Source organism: Sarcophilus harrisii, chromosome 4 (genome assembly GCF_902635505.1).
Source record: "Sarcophilus harrisii chromosome 4, mSarHar1.11, whole genome shotgun sequence".
NCBI classification, from domain to species: domain Eukaryota; kingdom Metazoa; phylum Chordata; class Mammalia; order Dasyuromorphia; family Dasyuridae; genus Sarcophilus; species Sarcophilus harrisii.
The window spans coordinates 10618131-10628420 of record NC_045429.1 but is presented as its reverse complement, the minus strand read 5'-3'; the positions used below and the strand labels follow the sequence as shown (position 1 = coordinate 10628420).

At 39.6% G+C, this 10290-nt stretch overlaps 1 protein-coding gene across 20 annotated transcripts in view; it reads left to right on the top strand.

The window, feature by feature from the left end:
• SGIP1 (SH3GL interacting endocytic adaptor 1) overlaps positions 1–10290 on the top strand; it is a 271977-nt gene that overhangs the window by 116759 nt on the left and 144928 nt on the right. The window lies entirely within an intron of this gene.

Below are 10290 nucleotides of genomic sequence, written 5' to 3'. Positions count from 1 at the left end.
CCTGACTCCTTCTGAATCCTGAATCCTGAACTCTGCCTTTTCTGAATAGAGACCTACTATTCCAACTGTTTTTGGAATGTCTCAGATGAACGTCTTTCCCCACTTCTAACCCAACCCCTCCAACTCTATCCGTCCAGCTACTATCTATCTATTCATCTAACAATCTAACTGCTATTTGTCACTTATGTTATCTGTCAAACATCTTTCCCCCTGCTTCCAACCCAATCCTTCCAGATCTATCCATCTGGCTACTATCTGTCTGTCTACTTATCTAACAATGTAACTGCTATTTATCATCTATGCCATTTATCTGTCTACTATCTGTCTACTAACAATCTAACTTCTATTTATCAAATATATCATCTATCTGTCTACCATCCAACAATCTAACTTCTATTTATCATCTATATCATCTGTCTACCATCAAACAATCTAACTTCTATTTATCATCTATATCTATCTGTCTACCATTGAACAATCTAACTTCTATTTATCATCTATATCTGTCTAACAATCCAACTTCTATTTATCTATATCATCTCTCTACCATCCAACAATCTAACTTCTTTTTATCATCTATATCTATCTGTCTACTATCTAACAATCTTACTTCTATTTATCTATATCATGTCTCTGTCTACCATCGAACAACCTAACTTCTATTTATCATCTATATCTATCTGTCTATTATCTAACAATCTTACTTCTATTTATCTATATCATGTCTCTGTCTACCATCGAACAACCTAACTTCTATTTATCATCTATATCTATCTGTCTACTATCTAACAATCTAACGTCTATCTGTCTATATCATCTGTCTACTATTGAACAATCTAACTTCTATTTATCGTCTATATTATCTACCATCCCACAATCTTAATTTCTATTTGTCATCTATATCATCTCTCTGTCTTCCATCGAACAATCTAACTTCTATTTATCATCTATGTCATCTTTCTACCATTGAACAATTTAACTTCTATTTATCTATATCATCTATCTATCTGCTATCTAACAATCTAACTTGTTTATCATCTGTATTTTACAATCTGTCTATCATCTATGTCTATATATCTGTATGCTTGAGCATCTATTTGTCCACCTATCTAACAATCTATTATGTCTATCTTCTCTGTTTACTAACAATCTAACTTCTATTTATTATCTATATCATTTAGCTGTCTACTGTCTAACTTTTCTATCATCTATATCATCTATCTTTCTACCATCAAACAATCTAACTATTTATCATCTATATCACCTGTCTGTGTACTATTTAACAATCTAACTTGTTTATCATCTGTATTTTACAATCTGTCTATCATCTATATCTATCTGTATGCTTGAGCATCTCTTTGTCCACCTTTCTAACAATCTATTATGTCTATCATCTGTCTACTAACAAACTTCTATTTATCATCTATCTTTCTACCATCGAACAATCTATTTATCATCTATATCATCTATCTGTATACTATCTAACAATCTAACTTGTTTATCATCTATATTTTACAGTCTATCATCTATGCTTATATTTCTGTCTGCTCGAGCATCTATTTGTCCAACTATCTAATAGTCTATTATGTCTATCATCTGTCTAACAATTGATCTATCTAAAAGTCAATCACCTACCTTATCTATCTATCCATCTACCTCTCTATAAGCTTTTATTAAGCACCCACTATGTGCTGGCCTTGGTGCTGGGGATACAAGGACAAAAGTGAGATGATCCCTGCCCTCTGAAGGCTTTCATTCACCTCTGGGGATATGGCATATGCACAGGAGGGGCCAATGGGGCTCATTGGTTTAGTCCAAGCGCTCTTGACATTGAATCCACAAACACCTAAGAGGTTCATGGATAGATTTCAAGAGGTTTGTGAGCTTGAATGAGAAGAATACATGGTTACTTTCACCATAATTGCTAATAATATGTATTTTAAAATGTTACTCTGAGTAGGGGATCGTAAACTTCATCTGCCTGCTGAAAGTATCTAGGACACTAAGAAGATTATGAGCTCTGCTTTGGTAGTCATGAGGAGAATGTATGTGCAGAACCCCGGGGTACAAGTTTACCATTCTCATGATTTTTATCCTTTAAAGTTTCAAAGATCCCTTGAGCAGTCAATGAAGTCTATAGAGCCCTTCTCAGAATAGGATTTTTAAATGTCTAAAATAAAATACATAGGATTTCAAAGGAATCCAATTGCATTGAAATATAATTATTAAAATTATTTTTTTAAATAAGTTGACGAATGCCTGTAGAATTAAATCATTCACACTTCCACCTTAGGTAGGCTCTGTAGGTGAACAGTGACTCAGATCCAAAATTAAGCTGGAAGAGAAGGGCAGGCTGAATCATGTGGGAGAAATTGCACAGCCCTTTCAATGATCCCCAGCTTTTCCAGCCACCAAGACAGACCTTTTTAACATACAGACTCTCCCTGTGATCTATATTGTTATGAAACATGGAGTAAATGAATAAGCAAATAAATGAATAAATGACTTAGTCCATTTATTTAGTGCTTCTTGTGTGGTGGGTACCATATACATATAAAAGTGAGATAGTGCCTGCCTTTAAGGAGCTTGCAATAGCAATTACAATTACAATAGCTTGTAATAGCAGATAACTGAGGTACAGATAAGTGATCTAACAACCCTCAAATTCCCAAAGCCAATAAAGAATAGACACAAATGCCCTTTCCCCAAAACTGGGAAAGGTCTCACTGTCATCTTCTGACCCATCATCATGTTCCTTTCTTTCCCCTTTGCCTGTTGACTCAGTACAATAACCTGTCAGATTCCCCCTGGGCCCTAATGCTGGGTACCTTCTAGGTAGGGGCATGTTGGAGGCAGCTTGGACTGGCTCGAGAGACTCGATCTTTAAATGTTCCATGTGAGCATTTGCACCTTAGAAAGCAGCATAACTTATCAAGGTTTGATTGATTGTTTTCTTATTGTCTAGACTTAAGAAAATGATGCAGAAAATTATGATACAGACTAGACCTAAAAATATTGCCTTATACATTTTTTTCAGGGACTTGGTTCTTAATCATTTATCAAAACAACTGAGTAGGTCATTCCAGAAGGAAAGGTTTTTTTCCAAAAGAAATACGGATTGGGGGGATATTACATATATGAGCTAGTAGTTAGCCCACAGATTCAGAGCTGAAAAAAGAGGAAATTTCAAGTCAAATATTTGATATCCATATCCATAGATATGGGACATATGTATATATATTATATGTGCATATATATATATACATATGTCCATATGTTATGTTTGTATGCATATGTGTATATATTTATGTTTCTATGTGTATATATGTGGAAACTAATGTCTAAGACAGTTAAGAAACTCCCCTACCCAGGGAGTAGGTAAAGAATCAGGATATGAACTCAGGTCCTTTGATTTCAAATCCAATTCTCTTGGACATTGTCCTATGGGAGACTTGACTCATTTGTGTTTACTGGCCCATTAAAATTGTACAATTTTATTATACAATTATATAATTTGTTACATTGTATATTGTATGTATATAATATATGCAACAAATATTGCATAATTATACAATTACACAAATTGTTACAAATACAAATATTATACAAATTATACAAATACAAATATATACAATTATACAAATATTATACAATATTATAAAATTGACAAATGGGAAGGAGAGGTGGATGTCACATGAGTCCTTGAGTCCTGACTGAAACCAAAATGACTCTTGATGAAACCAAAATAACTGTTTCCTATCAACATGGAACTTTTCAATTAAAAAAGAATTAAAATCACCCAAAGAGCAAAGGCAGGACAGTGCACACAAATATTTGTGCCGTCTTACCAACAATGGTGTATATTCAAGAAATGGCACAAAGGGGATCATCTAGAAATAGACAGACAGACAGATGGATCTATAGTTATATATACTTACACACAGTTATATATACTTAGACATGTGTGTCTATGTGTCTGTGGGTATGTATGACATGAATAAAAAATGGGGCAAGTTGGTTTTAAGTCAAAAGCAAGAGCCATAATAAATGACAACCAAATATTGCATTTAAATATAATTATTAAAATTATTTTTTAATATATCCCCAGCACCCACTATGTGCTGGACTTGGTGCTGGGGATACAAGGACAAAAGTGAGATGATCCCTGCCCTCTGAAGGCTTTCATTCACCTCTGGGGATATGACATATGCACAGGAGGGGCCAATGGGGCGCATTGGTTTAGTCCAAGCGCTCTTGACACTGAATCCACAAACATCTAAGAGGTTCATGGATAGATTTCAAGAGGTTTGTGAGCTTGAATGAGAATACGACGTGATGACTTCTCTTGCACGCCAGAGAAAGGCACATTAGCCAGATCATATCATCTAAAGGGTATGGAGGGAAGGGTAGAAATCAGAAACTCCCAGAAGGAGGAGGGATAGCTGGTTTTTGAAGTAGCTGCCCGAGTCCGGAGCCTCGATGATCAGAAGTGTTCTTTTGTTTTCCCTTCCTCAGAAATCTTGCCAAGTGCTTTTCCTTCACACTGTCCTTCATAAGGGCAGAGTGAGAAGATGTGGTTAAAGACTATTCATATGAAAAAGATCCGGGGGACTTAGGGGACTATGTAATGGAGCGCACACGGATAGCTAACATGTCATATTTATATGGCACTTTTAAGATTTGCAAAGTCCTATCTTATTTAATTCTCATAATAACCCTGAGAGATAGTTGCTCTTGTTATCCCCATTTTACATAAGAGGAAACTAAGGCAGAAATATGGTAATAGACTTTCCCAGAGTTACAGGGCTAATAAGCTTCTGAGGCTGAATTTGAACTCTGGGCTTCCTAATTCTGGGTCTTGTGCTCTAACCATTACACCACCTAGCTACCTCAGAAACAAAAGAAACTGGCGGGATCTTCTAGGAATAAAGACAGAAAATCTTGTCTATACTGGGTCTGGGTTATTTGGACTACCACAGGTCAGGACTGTAATATAAAAAAAGACGCTGATAATCTGGGGAGCGTGTAAAGAGGGGTGTCCAGGATGGTGAAGGGCCTCTGAATTCATGTCATAGCAAGGTCATATGAAGGACCAAGGTGTGTTTGGGAGAAGGGATGATTCAGGGGGACATAACCGCCATCTTTCTGGGTTTGAAGGCAGGTCATGTTCAACAGGAATAAGACAACTTGTCCTCCTGGCCCCAGAGGGAAGGACCAGGAATAAGGATAGAAGGATCAGAGTCAGATTTCATCTCCACGTCAGGAAAAGCCTCTTAACAATTTGAGATGTTAGGAAACAGTGGAACAGGCCACCAAGGGGGGTGGATTCTGTCCTTCCTGAAGCAGCTGGAAAACTACCTCTCAAATACCTTCTAGTTGGGGATTCCTTTCATATATAGGTTGGGCTTAGATGGCCAATGAGCTTCCTTCCAGCTCTAAATTCTGGGATTTGTTGTTCAGGCATTTTCTCGTCATGTCCAACTCTCTGTGACGCCATTTGAGGGTTTTTCGGCAAAGATAACGAGTGGTTTACCATTTCCTTCTCCAGCTCATTTTACAGATGAGGAAACTGAGGCAGGTGAGGTGAAGTGACTTGCCCCAGATCACACAGCTGGGAAATGTCTGAGGTTAGATTTGAACTCGGGGAGAGGAGTGCTCCTGACCTAGCACTCTCTGCACTCTGGCACCCCAAATTTTATGATAATAAACATTTAGTAAATACTTGTTAAGTTGAATCATATTGAATCTTGAGTCTATTAAAGTAAATAATTGTTTAAAAGAATAGTAATATACTGTGTGGATTAGGGCTGATCTTTAGAATATAAACAGCAAAAAACAAAAATCAACAAAACTTGAAACAGGTTTAAGGAAGCCTGAGAACTAGACTCGTCCAAACTGCAGCTGGACATTCCCAGGTGCGCTATCTGGATGTCATGGGTCGACATCCCAAAGCAGTGTGGTTGACTGATTTCCATGCAATCCCATCGAATCCATCAAGCAGTCATTAAGCACCCATTATGTGCAAAGCACTGAATAAATGGAGAGCAGAACTTGCCCCCAGAGAGCTTACATTCTAACTGGGGAGGAGGGAGGTGGAGAGTTACATCAGATGAGTAGCTGAGTATGTTTGTGACCATCTGGAGAGCGGAAAGCACTTGCCTGGCTACTTTGATAACTTCTGGGTCGCGTTACATGACCTAAATTAAAAATTCAAAGGAAAAACCGATGTGTCCAGTATCTCCGTCCAGGCTGACAGAAATCCAGTGACTGGCGATGAGAAGACATTGCCAGGCCAGCACCGAGGTCCACGTATTAGTTGTGTGCTTCTCAATTAACTCAGTCTGGTTTGGATTAACGAGGCTGGACAATGGCTTTGGTTCTTGCAGCCAAGAGATAATTCCACTAGATGAGCTCTACCTTTGAGCAGAGCTTCCTCCAGGTGGAGGGAAGACCAAAGCAAACTTGATTCTAACAGTCCTAGGGACTCCCACAAGTCTCACCTCCTCCTGGAGGCCTTCCTGAATTTCACCAATAGTAAATAAGAGCTTCCACACCTCCAGAAAGTACTTTGTCTCTTCACCATAGACAGTGTAGCTTAACGGGGAGAGAGCTGGCTCCATCATGGGTCCGGTCCTCCCCCTGACCAATACTAGCGAGGCCGTATTGAGGGAGCTGGGGGAATGGACTCCTACAATGACATCATTGCTGGGTCTAATACCCAGTCTCATATTCTGCATTTCCTCATGCAGACCAGCGTGATGATACATTCGCTCCTCCCAGTCCCAGGGCCTGATAAATGGGAGTTAGGTACAAAATGCTCCTCACTGAAATAAATGGAAGGGGTCTACAATCCCTTCAGACTTGAAATTCTGTGATTCTATAATTGTGACTTTAAAAAAATACTAATTGCTTCTGCATCCAGTTTTACAACACCAGAGTTTCCATTGAACCAACTGGGGCACCAGGAGAATGTATAGCTTTTCATTCTATAGATCCTGAATGGAAGAGTTTCATTGGGAACCTGGCAGAGTTCTGTTTCAGACTTGGGGTATCGGGGAGGGGGAGAACACCTTCTGCTGGTTTCCTATGCCAGGTTTGATATTTACTGTAGTAACAAGTCATTTTATCACACCAGGTAGCAATAAAATGTCCAGCAAATAGGAAAATCATGAGTTTAAATTCTGCCTCCCAAGAAGGTGACCCTATTAAATTAATAATAGCCCTTAGAGAGCACTTTAAGGGCTTCAAATGCTACACAAATATTTTCTCACTCAACACAATGATCTTGTGAGGGTAGGTATTATTGTTATTATCCACATGTTACAGAGGAGGAAGCTGAGGTGTGCAGAACTGAAGTGACTTGCCCAGGAATCCACAACTAGTAAGTGTCTGAGGCCGGATCCCAGTTCTTGTCTTCCTGACGCTAGGCCCAAGACTGTATTCATTGCACTTTTTACATGCTTTGAGGGAAGCTCAGGAGTTTCATAGATAGAGGCAAAAATGACATGTATACCAGGCCTGGGGCACAGCCTGGATAAAGACATGAAGGCAGGACGACTAGCAAGTTGGACCACTTGACCATAACACAGGCTTGGAGAGGGGGTGAATGTGTATGAGTCTGGAAAGGCCCCAGCTTTGGGATAGCCAAGGATCAGCCCAGCTGTGTTCAGAGAGCTCTGACAATCTGGGGACAAGATGATGAACGTTTTAGCTACATCAATTCCTGAAAATTATATTCAAGTTGTAGAGAGAATCACAGAGATTCTGCAGGAAAGGAGCTTCCAGGGTTTATCCTTTGGATTCGGACAGTTCTATGTTTGAAGGGGTGGGCTCCACTTTGGGCTTCTCTAGGTCTGTCTCCCACATCACGAGACAGAGTAGCAACTTCCTCCTAGCAGCAAACAGTCACATAGAGGAGAAACTGGCCAGATGGGTATTTTCCCCTGCATGAACCACGAGCCAGAAGCTGCTGCAGTGCCTTTTCTTGTTGGCCCAGAGAAATGGATTTCAGTGTGAGAGAGCATGAAACACAATTATCTAGCTTCGAGGGGCCTTGGAGAGAAGGGAAGAGAGAGGGGCCAAAAAACCCAACTATGGCTCATTCAACCATTTGGGTTTATTTCATAGAGGAGACATTCAAGGTGAAAAAATGCATTGAAAACAGCTGGCACATTAAAGAGAGTTCTTCAGACCATTAACAATACTCCCTCTGTGATTCTGGAAGTCATTATCTCTGCGGAGTAACTGCTGGGTAAATCCTCATTTCCACATGCAAAACTGCTCCTTTGATAAATCTGGTAGCTACGTTGTCTAAGAATTAGAGCCCTTAACATGTAAGTGTGTCCCCTTTTCTTCCTACAAAATTTTATTGCTTCGTATCCTTCAATGAACCAGAGATCTCATTGATTTCATTCCTCCTTCAATGCAGACCATAACCCATTTGCTCATTGCTTTCCATCCTGTGAAAGTCTGACCCATTTTCTACCATGAATTCTCCCTAAGAGATACCCCGATAATCTAGAAGACTTCCCATAGGAGCATGTGTGTGTCACTGGGGCAGCTAGGGGGGGCACAGTGGTGAGTGCTGGGTCTGGAGTCTGGAAGAAACAGGTTCAAACCAGCCTCAGATGCTTACCTGGCTGTGTGACTCTGGGCAAGTCACTGATCCCTGTTTGCCTCAGTTTCCCCATATATAAATATATACACATACATATATACACATTCAGTCGCTGCTAATTGTAAATCTACATATACACTCACTCTATGTCCACACATGGTGGACATATATGTATTGGTATATATTACATAAACATATGTATAACATATGTTTGCATTCACATGGAACATGTGTATATGTAGTACATATACATATACTCAATTCCTGTTGACTCTGTAGCCATACAAAAACACTATACAAATACACATATACACATGACATATGTATATATGTCGACATATTACATATATACACATAAATCACATAATGTGTCTGTGCATATATATTTCATGGATTCTAGGTGGTTCATCTTTTATCCCTCGCTCTCAGGTGGTATCGTAGAGAAAACATTAGACTTGTAGTCAGGAAGACCTGAGTTCAATCAGTCACTTGCTGTGTGACCCTGGAAGTCCATTAACCCTCTTCAGGCTCAGTTTCCTTTTCTGTGACATGAGGACAGTAATCCCCAGCATACCCTCCTCCCGGGGCACCCAAGGAGATGGAATATATAAAGGGTTGTCCATACTTTAAAGAGCTATAGAAATGCTAACTAGGAATTTTTCCCATCATGTCTCGTCGATACCCCTTAAGCCACTGGGAGACTCTGGCAACCTCTCTGCCCTCACCTGCTCTGTTGCATTTTGGGGTACCTTTATCTTGGATTGTGCAGGAATTTGGGGCTCCAAGATTCACAGCCAATCACATGTCCAGGTGGAAACTGTGTCAAAAGGATGGCATTGTCCCTTGAGAGACTAGCTTGGGATCATTAAAATCACTGTGGTTTCCCAAAGGTAATCTGTACTGTTCTCTCTCCCATTCATTTTTGGGCTAAGCTCATTTTCTATCAGCAGATATAGCAACAACAGGAACAACAAAAAACTGCTTACTGAATCTGAGAGCGGGAGTGGACCTCAGTAAGCATCTGGGCCAACCATGACCAAAGGCATCCCCATCATAACCTACTGCTAAAGGCTCACCCAAGCCCTGCTTAAAGGCCTCTGAGGAGGGGGAGCCCCCAACTCTCCAGGCAACTCGCTCTAATTATAGCATCTATCCCAGTAATAATGATAACTAACAGTTAGGTGACATTTTCAGATTTGTCAAGCACCTCATATACATGATTTCATTCATCCTCACAAAATCCGGAAGCATCTCTCCTTCCTGAAGTCCTAGATTGGCTACCTAAGATCACAATTCCATAAAAAAAATGTGTAACGTAGCTGTTTGTTTCATGCAATAGCAACAATGACATTTCCATAGTGTTTACTATGGGTCAGACCCTACACTAAGTGCTTTACAATTAGGACCTTGTTTGATTTTTACAACAACACTGGGAGGTAGCTTTTATTATTAGATCCATTTTAAAGATGAAGAAACTAAGGGAAACAACAGTTGGGTGACTTCCCGAAAATCACACTAGTGAGTGTTTAAAGTTCAGTTAGAACTCAGAGGTTTTCCTGAGTCTAAGTCTAGTGCTGTGTGTGTTATGGCATCCATGAGGTGCCCATGAGGATATTCTTTTTCCTTCAAGGTATTTGGACTAAATACCCAAAGACATTTCATATCAAGTCCCA